At 41.5% G+C, this 20,698-nt stretch overlaps 1 protein-coding gene across 2 annotated transcripts in view; it reads right to left on the minus strand.

Annotated features, from left to right (window-relative positions):
* Positions 1-20,698, minus strand: part of thrab (thyroid hormone receptor alpha b) — a 169,465-nt gene that overhangs the window by 88,514 nt on the left and 60,253 nt on the right. For both annotated transcript variants that reach the window (XM_085285221.1, XM_085285222.1), the window contains exon 3: positions 16,422-16,496. The gene's annotated coding sequence lies outside the window, so the exon portion shown is untranslated. The remainder of the gene's footprint in view (positions 1-16,421; positions 16,497-20,698) is intronic.

Consider the following 20,698-nt stretch of genomic DNA (forward strand, 5'->3'; position numbering starts at 1 on the left):
AAAGCAGGGTTTTGGCCATTTCCCAGTGAGAAACATTGCAGTGTTGATATAACAACAAATTCGTCCTAAGGTCAGACTGTGCAATTCTCAGAGAAATCTTGAACTCAACAGGTCTCAGTCAGCATGCTAAATGTTCAAGTTCATGACAGCAAATGTAAAACAGAGATAAAGTATTGTTTGTTTGGAAGGGTCAGGAAAAAGTTTTAAAAACCAACATGGCAGAAGAGGTTAGGCTTGCAAAGTTGTGTCTGAACAAAGCACAAGACTTCTGCAACAATGTCCTTTGGACAGATGAGACCAAAGTGGAGATGTTGGTTCGAGGACACATCTAAAACCTGCAGGGACACCGGCCCTCGTGGACTGAGATTGCCCACCCTGTTCTACAAGCTACTGAATCATGGGCTGTACTTAGTTTTCCCTACAAGCCCATAGAAACTTTTTTCACATGACACCACCATCTCACTCATGTGGGTAGCGTTGACATTAGTAGTAAAAAGTCCATGTTAAGAAAACAAAAGTCCTGATATTAACCAGACAATAGTTGAGTCCTGTTGTTTAAAATGCACAGTATGCACAGGCTTGTATACTACTGAAGTTACCAGAGTGTCTAAAGCAAAAGAATGCAATGCAAAACCCAGAAGTACACGGTGTGAAAACCATCGTTATGGTTTCAATTTAAAACCTCCTTTCTTGCCACATGGTGACTAGTGTTATATCTGATAATGCACAAGTTTAAACAAACAGGAAGCAGAAAACCATCAGGAAAGTTTTGCTCCGTTTCAGAAATCCGAAGTCTGTTAGAATCAGTACAATGAGATAATAAACAAACTCAAGGCGTATCATCATTTTGTCACAATGTAGCAGCGGATCTTTAGCAGTAATTAATCCAACCTGGATTTGTTTCCAGATAATCTGGTCCTCCTTTTGTAAACGGTAGTGTTAATGTAATTTCAGAGATGTTGCGCAGTAATGCCTATTTCTCCCCAGGGTAGGAATTTCTCGCAGACTCGTTTTCGAGCTCATGTATCCTCCTGATGTCTACTTTACACTTCCTTTTTTTGGAAAAGAATTCACTCTGGCTTTTGTTACAGTCTGGCTGCACAATGCCTCATTGTGCAGCACCTGCAGTGATAGTATGTGTCTATGGGAGCAGGAAGAATATTGGCTCTAGTCAGTCAACCGTTTCTCAGGATAGGAGCATGTTGGATTGCATGCAGTGTCTTTTGTGTCTTTGCATGTGTGTGTATGTCCGTCGGGGATCTGCCTTTATCTTGGGCTGGTCCATTAGCTGACAACAGAAGTGTGGAGAGAACATTACCAGAGAGACATTTGTTCTGTGTCTGACAAGACCCAGCTGTAAAAGATGAGACTATTTTACACCAGCGGCCTCCTCAGATAAGATTCTGCCTTTTCCTTTTCTTTCTGTTAGCTCACATTTTCCTGGAACAAGCCTTTTAACATTACTAACTGGTGCAAAAGTATCTCTGTCATGGAATTGTATCTGCAAATCCAAGAATCACATTAAATGACCTGCAGAGGTTGCACTCTGGCTTCAAATGGCTTGTTTTCTTCCCGTCCCCATCTGCAACCCTTTCAGTTCCCGTGTTGCCACAACAACACGTGTTCCAAGCCACAACTTCCGGGTGAATCCGTGAGCCGATTGGCTGAAAGCAGTACATACCCACGACACGCCTACTCTGAAATTCTTGCTTAGGTTTCTGGCACTGGTTTCTGGCCCTTTCTGCCCAGGCAATTGGAGGTTTGCATCAGTGTTACGTGACTGTGCACACACCCACCCACACACACACAAATACACTCACAGACACACACACCCAAAAAAAACAAATGAAAAAACAAAAACAAAAAACAGGACACACGAGTGCTAAAGTCAGCACATTAGCAAACGTCAGACCTGGGCTCTGCTCCGGAGGACAGCTGCCAAAAGTGACTGGCTGTGTCAAAACACATTGCTCACACCTACACACTGTTTGTTGTTATTCCGCTGGTGTTTCATTGATAGAGTCTCAGTAGAATACGGCACGAGACGAGGTGCTAAATGAAGTAACACTCCAGGGAGAGGAGAGTCACCATGATTCAAAAATGGGCACAACAACGTGCTATTTCTAGGCATGAAGAGGAGGAAATTAAAAGTCAGAGTTCACACACCGCAGACATATCTCTAAGCCTCAATGTGGCGCATTTTCATCATTTCTGCAGCTTTACCACGAGCCTGCCCTTTAAACCACACTCAGCCCACAGTGAGAACCTCATCGCAGACCACCTATAAGATGTATTTTCTATCTACACACAGCTTAGCCACTGATGTATGACTGTGCACATATGCTTAAATGACAGTAAAACAAAGATTTCCTTACGATCTACTAAAACTGGAAGATTGGTGCGGTTCAGGGACAGATTCTGACCTGTTCCGTTTAACTGTCGTCTATAGAGAACAAATTGAATTACGGAAAAGTAAAAGTGCAGTTTTATAAGATGAGCAAACACAAGGATGTAACAGCATATGGCTCCGATAGGGGAAATTCCAGCTTTGCCCTTCTGCTTGGCTACATTAGAGAACCGCAACTACATAAATCCTGGAGCTGAAGCCAAGAAAAATCAATAAAACTTATATTAAATGACAAAAACCTGACATAAAATATTTATTTTAAATCTTACATTTATTTCTGGGCACATGGCTTTTACTAGGAGTCTGCTTGTGATGCAGAATACAAGAGCTAGACATGCAGCTCAGCTGATTTGTTTCCTGCGTGTTTTAGAGTCAGTTACAGGCTCATAATGCCTTTCCGAGCGTGAGCTGCTCCAGAGCAGTGAGAGAGAGCACACAGGCAGCAGAAAGCAGCCATACGGGCAACACGGTGGCAAGGCAGTCATTGATCATAGTGATTAACAGAGGGGAAATGTGCCTCATTTTTCCTGCAGAAGGAACACGAAGGAGAGAGGAGGGCAGGAAAAAGAAAAAGGAAAAGGGCAGATGTGAGGGGAAAACATAAAAGCCTGAATGAAAAGGAGGAGAAAGTTAGAGGAGAAGCTCGGTAGGTTACACTGGGGAGATGAGGCAAAATGCTGCTGATAATCTTATTACCTCCAGATAATTAGGCATTCAGTTTAAATACTGCTAATGACTCTGCTTCCTTCCACACACAAACTTGACTTTCCAGCCCAGGTATACTGATGCTCGTCTGAATATATTTTACAGTCAAATTTTTGATTTCCAAATATTTGAAATAATGATACACTACTTGACCGTATTTTTAAAGTTAAGATTATTTCTAACCAGCTAACCCCAGTTTTTCCTGTCTGGTCTGGTTCATTACAGTTAAGGTCAGGTTTCTGCTCTTGACAGAACTCAGTGCCATTCAGTTGTTTTGAATCTCGAGTCGCAGGGTTGCGCAGACTCCAACTCCACTGTCATGGACTGCAGCTAGCAAGGGGTGGTCACTGTTTCACGCTATGAGTCGATGGACCAGCAGGTTTCAGTCTGCTGAGATTACCAATCCTTCCAAGAAAGCAAGTACGAGCAAGTCTGAGGCGGTTGAGCTGATGGATGGTAGAATATATCAGATATTGTTATCTATGAACAAAGAAAGCATTTAAAAATCCCCTCTCAAGCCCAGACGAGTATATACAAAAACCCCTGCTTCATGAAAAACACGATACAATCTCATTCTGTGGGAAATACTGAGAATGAAAGTGTGTACAAAAATAACTAAAGCTGCCATACTTTACACCACATCACAAAAAACACCCAAGACTTTCACGGCAGATAACCGCTGAGTCACAGCTCAAGGATCAATAGGGAGAACCAGGTTTTATTACTGCAGGAATTAGCAAAATGAACTTTTGCTCATTTTTAAATGCAAAACCTCCCCATCCGAAACTATGAACGTCATACTTCAAGTTTTGTGGCAGCGCAAACCAATAGTTTGAAGCAAAAAGCTCCAGACTGATGAAAGATCCCAAGGCCAAGCGACTTGCTCCTTAAAACCGGTCTCTTGGGTTTTGTGTTTGTGTGTCTGTCTGCGTAATTGAGGTAATTAGCTGATCTAACAGACTGACAGTGGACCGGACTCCTGCTGTGGGTGGGCTCTAATTATCTAAGTTATGAGGTTATGTGATTTAAATGCTTGAATGAATGCGTTACTCTGCAAATGCACAGCAGGACGTGACGGCCAGTGTGCACTAATCCCGGGAATCTAAAATGGAAATGCTGTAATAGCGAAAAATTAATTGAATCCAGCATCCTCTTTAACAAAGTCCTCAAATCATTACATCTTTTCACCGTTGCTGTACCAAGGCACCTGTTTGGAGTTCAGACAAGGATCTTTTTACCTTCCATCCATCTAAGTTTCTGTTTCATTTTAACTTGACAGTTTTACTGTTGAATAAAGGATTTATGCCACACCGTGAGTTATATGATGTCACTGAAAGTTCTATTCAAACCATAAAACACCTTTAATAGAAAACTTTACCAAAAATTCACATTGACAAACTGTTTCCTCGGAAATTCCAGCATAACTTAAAATAAAGTTGTGCCAGAACCAATACTGTGAAGTTGCACAACATGAATTTGTAATGCCTGGCAATAAGCAGAAGCAAAAATACAATCTTCTGTGGGAAAATAACAAACGCTATGATGTAATCGCTTTTTAAAACCCTCCCTTGTCTACATGTATGCCCTATTCTCATAAACTCCTGTGTTATTTTCCCAGAAAAATCTAACTGTGACAGTGACACTCGAACTAAAGTGAGAATTTTTTTGAGGTGACATCACAATAGAGACTACATGAGCATGCTGATGGCTATTTTTCTGGCTATTATCTAACAAAGACTGGACATAATCATCACAGTCTATAACTTGGCGTTGAAAGAAGCCACATTTTTTAACCATGGGATCCAAGTTCACACTTGAATATACTCGTCATGTGGGAATTGACCAGATGCAGGCCTGCAGACCAAACCAGGCCCCAACTGCTAGTTAAAGAAACCAGGCTCTAACTTATATAACCGTCCCAGAACAGGAATAAAGTTCTACCTCCCACTGGATCCCAGCCTGCAGGATAAAAGTCCTTCCTCAGCATGTTTCATCTGCCCCGTAGCCGCCACATCCCACATCCTTCTGATGACATTTACGATCTGATTGATGGGACAATGTCCAGGGCTTCCGCTCGCGTTAAGGCGCGGTCGTTTGATCAGCAAAGGCCCACCCTGTACGTGCTCGGAAATCAAAAGCTGTGGGCCAAGGCCAGATAAAATGCTGCATGCGCAGAGGAAAAATACATGTTGACACGTCTGAAAAAAACAGGAGAAAGACCTCTGACACGCTTTGGAAGCGCTGCAAGGATTTCTTTATGCTGTAGCCACAAGTGTGTGTTTTTGAACACATAATATTTGTTCATGGCGATAAAGATGCCGTTTGGGATGAAACACAGTGTGTGAGTGTTTACGTTCTGTCACAGATGAAGCCCTAAGATGTTCGAATAGTAGAGGGAACACACACCAAGCACACGCTAAAACACTTAAACATAAGCACATTTAGCAGGGTGCAAAAATAAACAGACATAATACAAACTAGGGGTGGGGGGAAAAATCGATACTGTGTAGTATCGTGATATTTTGTTTGCTAATAATGTATCGATACAGGGACAGCAGAAATCGATATTTTGTTACAAAAAAAGTTTTTGTGGACTGGAACTGTGACTTCAGAGCATGTTGATCCTTTTTCTGAGCAAGAATTCTGACATTCCTTCACTGTCCAAATGTGTTTAACTTTTTTTTGGCAGAAATAAACATGACAGTTTACTTATTTTAATTTAAGAAATGTTTTATTTTAATTAAGTTTAAAACTTTTTTATTTAATGTAAAATTATATTTTGTTTTAATTTACTTTCAAATTCTTCAGTTGCTGAAGGGGCTGCATAGTTTTCATAAATTGCATAGTTCAGAATAGCTATAATTGTACCAGATGGTTGCATTCAGTTAAGTTGGACTAGACTGTAATACAAACCGTTCAAGTTTGTCAACAATACAACTGACTGAAATGAGAGAAAGACTGAGTGCGAGACTTTGATATTAGATAAAATGAATATTGATAAAGTTTACCTTTATGTACAGAATCTGAATATCGCAAAATATTTAAAAAAAATTGCAATAATATCGTATCGTGCATTAATTATTGTGATAATATCGTATCGTGGGATGTATGGTGATTCCCACCTCTAATACAAACGGTCAATTTCTTGGATCTTCAAGTGCGGCGCTCCTAATAAGCAGGCGCTGAACGGCATCAGTGTGTTTCTGTTTTTGAAGCTGGACCGCCGAGGGCCTCGTGATGAGGAGCAAAACGAGCTGGCAGATAAGTGGGGAAAGGATGAGGACGAGTCATTACGCTTGACGCCGCCACAGCAGGAGAGACGGAGGGCGATGGGTGGGGGGGCTTGTTTGTTACAGATCATTATGTGATGTGATTGTGCTCAGAGAGTCAAATTTCTGATGACAGCCTGAGCTGCTGACCTCGGACCGATTTTATGTGGGAAAGCAAGGCAAAACAAACAATAATTACTGCTCAATGAATTATCAGCGAGGATTCTGGGAGGCAATAAAAGCCGCACTGTGGATCCCACAGTCTAAGCAAAACAACACTCAGCAATTAGTGCAGAGAAAATGCTGTCCTATTAGCGGCAGAGGCCGGTGTTCTTCCTTCCTTCAGTAGTGCTGAGGTATGACGCAGTAGCACACTACTCCGCCACCCTCACAAAAATCTGCATTTTCTGATAAATCCCATAAAAAGAAAGGATCCTGCTAACAACAGTAGGGTCGACGCCTGATGTCTTACTGCTCTGTTCCATGGAGCTCCATCATTAAGCCACACGGGATGACATGTTTGTTAATTATCCCGGACACACAGACTGTAATTTATTTTTGAGTCAATCAGCCTCCTGCACCAATCTTGCATATTAATCTGAACGGAAAACTACTCGACTGCTAATTTTGCATGTGAGGAATATCAGACTAGAGATAAATGTGCACAATTGGTTAATTGGGGAGGAAAAACTGATGCAGATTTCATAATGCAAACATTTGGAACTGACCAACAACCCATATGCTATACCTATAGGTGTATCCTCACAAACATAGCAATTATAAATCCATCCATCTTCTGTCCCTTCTTCAGGTCACAGGGAGAGCAGACAGGTCTCAGACTTCCCCGTCAACAGCCACCTGCTCCAGCTCATCTCGGGGGACAGTGAGGTGTTCCCAAGCCAACCAAGAGATGAATGCCCTGACCCTAACCTTCTCCCATAGTACCCCAAATCACCTGACCTAAGAGGTGCTCAGAAGTCATCCTAGTCAGACGCAGAACCACCTCAACCGCCTCCTTCAAGTAGAGGAGTAGTGGTTCTACTCAGAGTCCCTCCTAAATAATCAAACTTCTCACGGTGTGTTCGCCAAGGGAGCCTCAGCACTCTCTTCACCACAACACACCAGTACAGCGTCTGTATCATCGTGGATGTGAGAGTCTATTGGTTAATCTATCCGTAAAGAAGCCTGTAAAGAAGTAGACCTGGTTGCACCTCTGTGTGCATCACTGACGTGCAGGGGCACCAAGAATGAGGGAGTTGCATGAGATCTGTGGATTTAGCTAATTTCTACTTACTATTTTATTGCTGGTCAAGTTGACTGCTCGGCAGGTCAAAGTGACCCTGAAGCCACAGGGCAACGTCCCAGTACTCACAGCAGGAGGTCTGCCACTGATCCACCAATAAATTACTACTGCTTGACAGTTTTCTAAAAGATGGAGGGGTCAGCTATTTTAGGAGATAAATTAACATTTTATTTAAACTTAAATAATATACATTTGTCCTAAATAGTAGGAACTAACAGGCAAGACAAGAGCACCACAGACACGGAAGAGAAGTTAGAAAGTATGGAGACAGACTTTGCTGACAGCAAAAATTAAAGTAAAAGGCCAACTTTATTCATGCTAATTAGGCTATGCAAACGTCCTGACTGAGGCCATTTATTGTCCAGATTTCAGCACCAGCAGCACAGAAAGCAGCCAACACACACATAAAATGTTTAACCTTGAGCTCAGCTTGATTTATATATACACAGTGTATCGACAGGATGCCAGACCAAAGGTACCACTGCTAGTGGCTAACATAACAGATCATTAATGCCAACTGTGTGTAGAAATAGATGGTAACCCCTCCTCCCAAGTAAAAAAAAAAAAAAGCATCTAAAAGTAGCGGTGCGGCCAGAGAGATGACATCCACAAACACATATCAAAATGCCACAGGGAAAATGAATGAGTCTGGTCTTCGAGCACCACATAATCAGGCCTCGCTTGTGTACGACAACTGCAAATAACCATGTTCACTCGAAAACACGAGCAGCATCGGCAAAGTGCAGCAGTCGCAAATGTGTACCTTCTGCGCTAATGTATTCGATCTCTCATTTAGCAAACGTCTGTCAGGGTATGAAAAAAAAAGAGCTCAGTTTAGCCCGGACGCACTCTGTTTGCCAGGAAACCATTGCCCCCCTGAGCCACTAGCAAATAGCCTCTGAGCAGAGGGGGTTTCAGTAATCAATGAGCTGTGGACAGGGTGGCAGCAGACAGCTAGTTAGTCCAGCTGACAGATACCCACAGACACTTCCAGAGATGTAGCCAATGTCGGTTGTCTGCATGTGGTTTTTGGAGGTTTGAGAATTGATGTTCAAAGACAACAGCAAAAACAGCACAGTGAGAATACTAGCAGTAATCTATCATGCCTGTCTTTAGATGGGTACCTCAGAGATTTGTGGCTGCCAGCTTCTTGGAGTCCATGTTTAAGTCATAATGTGTAATTAATTGTTCATTTTAAACTGACTTAGTCGTAAGCTTTGTTTCGTAGTAGTTCCCAAACATCCACGTGACTTCAGCTTGATTTCTGTGCATCGGCTCACTGTTCATTCTACCGTTTTAGCCGTACCGGATGTATTTAACACATCTGGATCTAACTGAGAAACTTGGACACCACTAAGTCATGATTTATCCACATATCTTCCCATTATTTAACATCTACATCCCTGTAAATTTTAAGTGAAGTCTTGTCTTGTCTCTGGCTCCTAAACATTAGAGATGTAGATTTAAAAAGTGACCAAGGTTTTTTCCTTCATGGCTGCTCAGCTTTGAAGCAACATGCCCGAGGAGTGAAGGTTCATTGAACACATTTGTAGACACAAGCTTCTACTATTTTTGTTGTCATTTGTGGTACTGTACTGGCATTTATTCATTTTGACATTTTCCATTTTGGAGAGATGACTTTTGAGATAATTTCCCTTCAAGGCCACAAATACGTCACAAATACCCCTTTCTTCTTATCACAACAGAAGAACGAGATAAGCCACAAAAGTTGAGAAGGATTCTTATTTACTCTGTCAATGAATGTGTTTGTGTCTATGCCTCACATACACACACACACAGATCTGCTCAGACATCTACATCTGTGTGGGTGACAGACAGACACAGGACTGGTGGCTTTTAACTGCCATTACTGAGTAAGCCATCAATGTTCCGCACAGCCGTGTGAAAAATAGGCCAGAGAGAAGAGTGGCAGTGACACTATGTGCAGCAATCTCAACACTTCTGCTGTGAGTGAGAGTAACGAGGAAAGAAAGCGAGCACTACAGCACTAAACTATTACTCCGGTCGCTGCTTAAAAACAAATAAAACTTCTATAGGCACCTGTTCAAATACCGGCACATGTATTCTTTCATGTATAAACAGCTCAGACTAAATGGGAATAATGAGAGTCTCTTTCCAGAATCCCTCAGGCAAACAGATTTTACCTCGAGCCAGTCGTAGCTGTCATACTTTCCGAAAACAAATTCCACTGAACCTGCTAATGTGGCCATTAAAGTCAAGTCAAGCCTGTGTGTGTGTGCGTGCATCAGTACATCAGTCATCACTAATTTTCTTCAACTGAAATGGGAAAACAGGTACATCGGAAAATCAGTTTGTTTCTATTCCTGTAAAGAATTCTCGGCAAACAAGTTCCCAAGAACATTTCATCTTTCAATCAGGCATGACCAAGACGAAAGAGCCTTTAACGGCAAGGAAGTCACCTCTGGAGTTTTTAACAGCAATTAGAGTTTTTAAAAAGTCTATATGTAACATGGAAAGGGCTGTACCTGAAATAGCGCTTCGGTGCCTTTTCATATTCGCTCAACAAGTCTCTGGAGTTTTGCTGGAGTGAGAGAACAAAAAATCTTCATCAAGATATTTACTCATATGAGGGTGGTGTACGAAAGCACTGTCTAACATCATCTAATAGGTTCATTTGCGATTTTATCCTCATCGAACTTTCTTTTCATGCTGGAAGTGAGAAACATCCTGGACATAACAAGATGCATTTCATTGTATACAGAAAACACGAGACCTCAGCCATACAGGCCTGGAGGCCGGTTGGCAAGCCAATGTGTACTCCCAACAGACTGGCGAGTGGCTGTTGGAGTTTGCTGAAAGCTGGTAGGTAAAATCAGTCACAAAGAGGGTTCTGCACCAAAAACCTCCTTGTTATTGCTTTGTCCGCTGGTAGGTACAACAGCAGCTTATAGTTTGCATGGACCATGGCAACTTGTCTACAAACACTCAATGTTGGCTTTGAAAGTGAATGTTGGGCCTTCCACTTCAGCAATGTTTCAGAAAGTGCGACAAACAGCGCCAACAAACAGTCCAGTTTGTGTCGCATCTTTCAGTGTCTTGTGAAGAAATCTTGACAAACAAGATGCAGAAAATTGGCAACAACTGTGTGCTTAACCATAAAAATCTGCTGACAACCAAAGCAATCACAAGATTCTCGGTACAGCACGTGGTACCCAGTTGTGACCACACTCTAGGGAAGCAGTGATTGGCAGCACTTTGGCAATCACTGCACCAAAGTGCTGCCAATCAGTGTCACATGTCAATCACTGCGGTCTTCTTGAATGCCATTATGCCAATGGTTCGCTACACTTTTTGACTTGGTAATTTGTTTCATTGCCACCAACTGTATGTTTCTACCTTATCAATGAAGCCGTGCAGAACTCATAAAAAAAAGTACTAGAACACATTTGCCAATAGATAAACAAACATTACAAAGACTACAATTAGTGAGCAGCAAAGATACAGTACTGCTAAAGAAGGCATGAATCACATCTGGGACTCTCCACCATTTGACCTTAGAACTGAAGAAGCTTCTCGGATGAGAGGTGAAACGTCTTCAAGCAACTTAAAGAAGTCCAGACGCTTTTCTTTGCAAGCTCCTTTGACTACGATGACCTGGATGACTGAGAACCTTCACAGACGAATCACATGAATCCACTTAAATACCATGTGGCCAGTGAACTGTTCACTACTCTTGTATATGTATCAGCAGCTGACTCAGTGTGACAAGTACGTGGGCTGACAGACTGTCACAGGAAATCAAGACATGATATTGAAATTTATTGGAAAGCATTCAGAAACATTTTTTTTAGAGGTTATTGTTTTGTCAGCAGCATAATGCTAAGAATTCATGCTGAACCTGGATTATGACTGAACCCTAATACCTAAAAAACATAAATATTAAATCAAACAAACAAACAAAAGAAAACCACTGAATTCTGATGATGAATATGATGAATTCAAAGTAGGATCAGTCTTGGTTGAGTGACTTTGCTCGGATTTTGCAGATTACAATTTATTATGAAAAACCACATCTTATTTTTGCAAAACATGGCACTCGCATCAGATCATGCATAAATTTATACATTCAAGACTCAGTTAAACTTGCAACAGCCAGCAACTGTTGCTGAACGCTTGTTAAAAAAGGCCTGTGCAGATGCATAACAAACAAGCAATTGTTTGAATGAGTATGCAAAGCATCAACTGATAAAACAAACACAGTCTTTGACCGTTGACAACATTCAGAAATTTCCTACACATGATAACATTTAGCTCGTGTTTCCATTCATCCGTTTCTGAAGCACTTAACCAATTCAATTCATGTATGATATTATTGTTATTTAAATATTCACTTTAATTTGACCCAGCACTGTCTCCTATCCAGCGGATATATAACCGACACTTGCACTGCATGCGCACATGCCATCCGTACTCCCAGCGCTGCACATTTTGAAATGATGTTTGGTGTAAGGAGAGGCTACACCGATCGATCGTCACCACTGTGAAGCGAGTTACTGTAAGAGCAAGGAAAGCTTTCTAAAGCTAGCAGAAATGAAAAACACAAGTGGCGCGAGCAGGGAGAAACACTTTGAACTAAACATAGAAAACACACACACACACACATACAGGTATCACAATGTGTAAAGGATGTGTATTCCATTTTTTTTACATGCAAAGTATGTCCTGGAGAGCTAACGTGAGTGCAGTGAGCTGTGTTTACAAGCACAAATTCCGCAAATGCAATAGCTCCAAGGGTACAACACAACTGTGCACGATTTTGCAACGCCGTGCAAGTAGTGGAATCTGTGCTGCAATCGGGTTTAACTTCTGACATCTGTGGTTACCACGATGCACCACAACTGCATTGAAGTAAAAACGTGTTTTCGTGAGTGGGAACGTACTGCAAGGAGAACAGACGAGATATGCAGAGTGTCCACACTGGTTAAGAGTCGTTGATTATAACGTGGTTCAAGACACTGATGCTTGAGCTTAGGCTCAAACTACCAAGTCAAATCTATTTGAAGGGCAAAACTGAAACTGAAAACGAAGCAGCGTTGGTAATCTTTCTCAACTTTTGGCTCCTTTACAAAACCAAAACCTACAATCACGTATCGTCTTGCAGTGTCATTACAGCTAATAAGAGTTATAAGAAAATAAGATCTGACTGGAAATCGCCTTTAAGCTTAGTAAGAACTTTAGTAAGAACCGCTTTCAAAAGGTTGAAAATTTGCAAGCGCATATATATCATTCATCAATGTAACTAAAGAGTAAAGAAAATATAACAGGACTAGATGGAGCACAGCTGGATTTTCTTATTTTCAGTTCAGCAGCTGTTCCTCTTTGCTCCAACAGAAACCACTTCCAATAAAAGATGCCATTTTCCAACATGGAACGCTAACAGACAGATTATACATCACTTTATTTTCCCAATTTCACTCCTGCTGCTGACATGACCGACTCTGGTGCTGCATGCAACACGCTCTACGAAATGTGCATGTACACCACATGTGTGCACGAATGTTTGTGAGTACAGTACGCACTATAGCAGCTATGTCAGCAGCAGTCTTGTAGCAGCAGGTGAGATTTACGAGGTGCTAAGAACGCTTGCCTGTAGCCAAGTGATGGGAGACGGATTCGCCCTCCTCGCCTCCCTGTACCCCTGCCTAACGCTCCCCGATTGCCTCCACTTGAAGACACACAAGCACTTAAAGATACACATTCACATAAACACATGGCTGCGCTTATACATGGAGTAACCCCACCAGACAAACATGCACACATAACCCCTGAACCTTAAAGTGTAGCTAAAGCCTTCACTGCCCCCACTCCAGTTCTCAAAGACACGCTTCCTGGGGCTAAAAACACCTTCTAAAATGTCCTGCTCACCAATTTTTCTTCCCTGCTGACTAAATCTCTCCTCCTTCACACATATTCTGGAATTACAGCATACACAGAAATGCAGTACAGTGCGGATCATTATGACAGAAAAGGCTGTCCTGACAGGGGAGCATGTTTTACAACCTGAGGCTTCTACCTTCACTGGATGATATAGAGTACAGGGTTTCATTTTCTATTGCAGCTGCTATATATTCTATAGCTTAGGTGAGCTAAACACATACTCCCATATCCAGGATGCAGAATGTATATCAGATGGATGGCTGCTTACTGCAGGTTTGCTTTACGCTATAACAAAAATAACTTTTCTTATGACTGATGAAGGTTCGGTTTGACGAGCAAACATACCTTGTATGTTTTTGGATGCCTTTCAAAGAATCGTTTACCTTAATATTTTATTACACATGCCAAACTAATAAACCAAGTGATCAGTCAAATCTGCAGGATTTTCTGAGTCAAATAGGCTTTCAATCCTGGTAATGAACTGATTTGATTCAGGTGTGTTGACCCAGGGTGATATCTAAAACCTGCAGGACACAGATTCCTGGACACCCCTGGCATACCTGGTTGTTGGACAGTTTAACCAATCTCTCAACCTGAATCACGAACCTTCGAGGATGAGCATCCTGAATGTCAATTATTTACAGCAGTATCATAATCAGTTACAACACAAGTCAATGCTTAAAACAGACTTTTTTTTCCCCTTCTACTGGGGTATTGTTTTCGCTCAGTGGTTGAACAGGGGGCCAAATGCAGATGCCTGGTTTTGATTCTAACCCAAGGCCATCTGATGCTCCATCTCCCTGCTCTACTGTCTCCTCTTCACTAAAATTAAGAAATAGAAGTGAGAAAAGCTCAGAGTATAAAAGAATACTTCTCCTGAGGTGTATATTGATCGCAAAAGCTACCAAACAACGAGTCAGTCAAATGTTCAATATTCTTTTGTTGTTACAAATGCTCCGACATTACGTGTCCATCTAACATGCACACTTTCAACCTGTGACTGACAGGAGTCCCCATTTGGCTTGCAAACATCTGTCCAAACAACTCCGATGGCTGTTCTGTCTTCTTCTGTCCATGCCGCTATGCATTGCCTCCCTCCTCTGCAGGGACTTAAGAGGATTAAACTGCAATTATATGCTTCCCCTTTCTCCCCAGCTGTGCAGAAAGGGGAGAGGAAAGGACGGGAGAGGAAGGGAGACCTTTGACCCAAAACGAATCTTTGAATGACTCAAACAAATTTAAATACAACTGTCAACGTACACAAATCCACCGTACATATTTGCATATTTATAACCTACCAGAACACTGCAACAACTAAACAGATATATTTTTCAGAAACTGAACAGAGCAGACATCAATGTCAAATGTCACATCAGTGTCAGACATGAAAAAGCAGGAAGTAGCAAGGATAGGCAGCGATCACTTCCTATATGACATTACCCAACTGCGTGTATAGAAGGTATCAGCTGAGCCATCACCCGACGAGCCTGGCAGTAAGATCAGCTGATTTACTTGGATGATCAATTTATTATCTAGTGTTATTCCAGCCAATAAGACCTTAAAAGATGTGTGACAGCTCTGTCAGATATAAATGATCTGCAGCAGATGAATGTACTGCTGCTGATTAATATTTGTAAGACAAAGAATGGAAAATATTTTATAGACATCCCCTCCAGTCAGAAGGAAACTTAAAAGTCCCGAATATTCAGTTCTGTCATTACGACGAGACACGACTCACAGTGAAGGATGATGGCGCAAACGTGATGCAAAACAAGTGTCAAATCATCAGGTGCTTGAGCTTCTTCTTCCTCTGACAGATGAATATGTTTACATAAATCAGTAGGTCTGCACACACTTGTTAATAGTCCAATCCATGACATTAGGTGGCACATTAGTGGGGGGTTTTCCCCTTTGGTCAAGAAGAACTGGATGAAATATTGAGACGAGAGTTGAAAATTACACGAGCAGCAGACACAGCTTGTCAAGCTAGGAACAAAAGAAACAAAGCTCCAGAATACCAATGAAGTCAGTCCCCTGTTTGGCAGTCTTTAATTAATAAAAGCAATGGTGATCTAAAGAGGTTAGACATTCCAAAAAGAAAACACACACACACATAAATAACAGTCAACGCTCTTTTGCTGTGTACTTTTAAACACTACAGAGCAATCCACAGTGAACCTACTGACATTTCAAAAAATTTAGAGGAATTAAATGCTTGTTTTCCTCCCAATCGTTGGAAGTGGAAGCACAGGAACGCAACGTTATCATCAACTCGACATGAAAAACACCGACTGCAGAATCTATTATTTATTTCCAGTCTCTCTTGTATTGCTTTTATTCCCAATCAACCCCTGAGGGAAATATCTGGCTTTCTAGCTTCCAGCCACTCCACTGCGGAAGCCTTCAACTTTGCCTGCTTACTGTCTGTGGATCAGGTAGCGCACAACGGGTTTCTCGAGAGCTGCAGACATGGTGTGAGAGAAAAACTCGCCATAAAGCTCTGCGGAGCAGAGGAGAGCTGCAGATTTGGGTGATGGTGCTGTGTCATTATGATAATACTGCATTGTTTTCACACAGTGAATCCGACGTGTCGAACCGTTTCTCTGTGAAAATTACATCTATGTAATCAGACCAGCAAGTGATCAGTGGGACCAAGCAGACAAAGTGGGCATGTGGGCACTGCTACAATTAGATAATGAACGGCTATACAAACAGCACCGGCTACAAGCCAGCGGCTCGCTGAGGCTCTGCTGTGTACACTCGCATAATAAGCATACATTTATTAAATACACAAGAAGACAGGCAGAACACAGCCTACCAGTCATACTGCGCGAGCGTGGAGTTAATGATTTCCCCAGGCCTCTTGCGTTGTGTAGTCCGCCTTGCCTCCGTTCTGGAAGAAATAAAAAGAGGATTGTCAGAGTGGATGAAAAGCTTAGGTGGTGGTTGGAGGATGCAGGGATATAATATATAGAAGACAAACAAAGGTACACGGTACAAAGGCCAGTAACGGCACCTCCTTGCCCTTTGTCCTCATTCCTCAGGCTCAGTGTTCTTGCTGTCCTTTCTGTTTGTTCTCTCCTTTCCTCAATTCTTTCATTCTTTCACATTGAAGAACTGGTTTTTTCACTCCATCCTTCTTTTGACCACCTGACGTTACTCTCCTTCGACACACCTTTTTCCTCCTTTCCTTCTCATTTTCTTCTATTGTCCCATTCTTCCACTCCGTCTCACTTTCTTTTTCCTTCTCTCTCTTTTCTCTCTAACTCTTTAACTCTGGCCTCAGGAGACTTGGCCTGTTTACCTCAGAGACCGACATGAAAGCCAAACATTTATGTATGGGTCTGTGTCACAGTCATGCTGTAACGGACGCAGAAACGTCCTCCTGCAGCTAGCATAACTGGTTTTATGTTAGCTGCAGTCAGACTAGAAGTGAACGTTGAAAGTCTCGCATCAGACAGATGCTGCAGACATCTGCTTCCTGGAGCAGGCTCTGACTCTGATCTTCACCTACATATCATCTCAGGTTAGAAACTTTGTGCTACTATGTGGGCCACTTAAGTGAGATAAAAGGATCGACATCAACCCTGTATGTACACAAGCTAAAGAGCTGAATGTGGACTGGAACAGGGGGGAAAGAACTTTAACCAATTAATTGGTTAAAAAGCAAAAGCCACTATTGCACAGCATATGGCCAGGGTTTTTCATACATAGGGGAATTTTAGCCACTAAAATTCCTAAGAGGTTTTAGTCAGAAAACCTCAGCACTGGCATTAGATATTTTTAACCAGTTTTATAGATTGTGGTTTCATTTATTCAAGCATAACAGACACAGATTTCTGTCACATAAAATGACACAGACCTACTGCCTTTAGTGCACACAGTCCAATCAACATTAGATGCAAAGTCACTCCCCAAAGGCCAATTTTGAGACAGGAAAACCCCTGATGGCTCCGCATGTAGTGTCATCATAAGCCCATCTTTTGTTTTTCCTTCCTTTGTTATCTACATCCTGTCATTTCACACTTATTAATTCTTTCAAACACATTTCTCCCCAAAATATTCAATTTTCCACAGATATGACGCTTTACTTTATGCCTATAAAACCACAGTAACTTAACAAAAGTAAACTCTGTTGCACAAGTTCGACTTTATGCAATGGAGCAGTGACTCAGCATGCAATGTCTCATTTTAATGTCTGAGGTTTGGCTGTGAAAGATGTTTAGTTCAGCTTGTCTATTCTCTGGTGACACCTAAATGAATACTTTAGTAGACAACACTATACTGTTGACAAATACATCCCAGCATCCTTGTAGCATTTCATTACAGTTTGTCTCCCTATAAAGCTCCATGAGGACAGTAATGCCCACAAGTGTCAGAATGCATACTGGCTACAACAGCTACTTGGCACACAATGACAGAGGTTAGAGGCAGAAGAGGAAATAGAAAGAGAGGAAGAGAGAAACTGAATGAGAGAGGGGGTTCAAGAACACGAGAAAATCACTTCATGGTAAAAAAAAAATAAAAAATTAGAAAGAGGAAGGAAACAGAAATTTGAAAGTGTTTTAAGACGTTGAAGAAGGAAGGAAGCCCTTAATGTCTCCACGATCCCCTACGATAGGAAATGCCTGAAGTAATGCTTTTGTTTGTATGTCTCCATATGTTGAACTGACTGTACTACAAAACTGGAAAGTGTCAACAAAAAAAGTCAGAGAATGATGTAGACAACTTTGCAGTCAGTTAAAGAAAGTTGAGATTTGGAGAAAAGCGTTTTCAGCTTCTTGAAATGGACACTTTTCCTCCTCCTCTTCTCCTCATTTATTATTTAATGTCAATACTATCTCAATTTGACATATACTTCCTAGCCTGAAGTCCACTCAATACTTTTCTCCAGAGTTTTCCACCGAGGATATTCCATCTGCTGCAGGAGGATCAATCGCTGTTGCCAAGGTCAACAATGGACTTTCACATTCAATTTTCTCAAGTGATGTTTCAGAGTATGTACTATACACTGTGAGTGAATTCTATTCATATCACCCACTACCAATGTACTCTCGATGACGTGTGTCTGCAATGGAAAGTGTGGGTTGCACTTAAAATACCACATACGAGGGAACTCCCCTCTGCTTTAACGTAAAGAATCAATTTTCCCGGAGAAACTGCTGCAGAGAGAACAGGAAGGTTGGATGGATGGATGAGGGTATGGGTGGATAATTTGATAGACTGAAGGCCCTAAAGATGACTAATTTGGCTAAGAGATGAGGCCGAAGGTCATTCCCTGAGTTTGCACATGGGATCTCTGACTTTGCAGATACAGCCGAGGGGTGGACTAACAACGTGGCGGTGAAATGGATCGAGTCTATAATGGATTTTTTTTGTGTGCAAAAAAGAAAAATGTAGTATGGGTCAGATACGTTTCACAGGCAACAGATGAACTCATTAAGGACAGCATCTTCAGACTGAAGGTCAGCTACGCAGACCTACTGACACTCAAGTTTAAGCTGCACTCCCCCACTGCAGAGCATCAGATGATAATGGATGTCAAAACAGAAGCAAAGGGAGAGCAGCAATGCACCGAGTCAAGTGCTTGGGTGTCTTCGTAAGAGGACGAGCTTCAAAGTAAAGCCTCTTCATTTTGCTAACGCTGAGCAATGTTATCGCTGCTGCCGGCGCAGCCTTTTCACCGTCCTGCTGACATGAATAGCTCCTTTTGTCACAGCGAAATTCCACTGGCAAGTTTTTAATTAGCTGGAGGGCTCTTCCCTTGTAGGCCTGTGTGGGCAAAAAATAGAGAAAAAAAGAAGATGGGGCACAAGGAAGAAGGTTTCTTAGCATGAAGGAAAATGTGGAAACTGTAAGAGAACTGAATGGAGAAGCTGTGAAATTTTTGGATGATTCACACCAGGGTTTAAAAATTTAGATGTTTCTTTGCTTTGTTTTTTTTAACTTTACTTGCATAATAGTGTAATCCTTAAACTATAATATAATCTTTGTATTAGGGCTGCCACGATTAGTCGACTAGTCACGATTACGTCGACTATCAAAATCGTCGACGACTAATTTAATAGTCGACTCGTCGTTTGAAGATTTAGGACGCAGGAATAAGTAGCAGGATTTAAGAGTGTAATAACGGACTGAAACAGAAGATGGCAGCACTGCATGTACAAGGATGCCAGCTGCCGTTAAACCCCGAAGAAGAAGAAGCTGTGTCCCAGGATTCATAGCGTGGCCCAGCTCAGTTTCCAACAATGGCGGCAGCTAGTTAGTTTTAATATTACTCTTATTATTCTTTCTGGGTCACAAAATAAACATTTAACATATTTTCAGGCGAGACTGTAGCTGTATAAACCTCAAATATCTGCTCAGTTTATTAAGACACTACATATTTTCAAAAGCGCTCCAACGTTTTTGGAGACGTCTGTTACCCACCAGCTCGATAGCTAGCCGGGGGCAAGGCTCACTAGAGCCGGTGAGAACACCGGACTCCCGGCAAATCGTTTTCAAACCCACCGCCGTCTTTTGCTACTCAGGTTAAACATGATATATAAGTCACTTAGATAACTTAAAAATGTTATTGTTTGGCTTTTTTTAGTATTTTATTTGTTCCTGAGTAAATCGGTTTGGCTGAGATTAAAGTTATAGTTTTTACACAGCTGAATAAACATCAAGCAGACAACTGATTATCAGAAGTGTGAGATGCTTGAGAATATACTCCGGTGTCCTGTTATATTTTAGATAGCAAGGAGCAGACGAGACTGAGTTTATTAAACTTCACCAAAACAATCTGCAAATTTCATTAAAATGTAATAAACTATCATCTTGTCTTTATTTTTAGTTAGCACATACCTTAAACACTTAAAGCTGTAAGCTAATGATAGTTATATAAGAGCAGATGCTGCTGGTGCAATAAGCTGTACGTTTTACGTCCAATGGATGCATGATCTGATTAGTCGACTAATCGCAAAAATATTCGGTGACTAGTCGACTATCAAAATAATCATTTGTGGCAGCCCTACTTCATATTCAATAAAGAATACTTCATGGTATGTTCTGCATCTACAATGCATGTCCTTTGTGAATAATAAAATGATCACA

This window comes from Mchenga conophoros, linkage group LG8 (assembly GCF_057382185.1).
Source record: "Mchenga conophoros isolate Kocher_MC1m ecotype Shallow Benthic linkage group LG8, M_conophoros_male_GT1.1, whole genome shotgun sequence".
In the NCBI taxonomy this organism is placed as follows: domain Eukaryota; kingdom Metazoa; phylum Chordata; class Actinopteri; order Cichliformes; family Cichlidae; genus Mchenga; species Mchenga conophoros.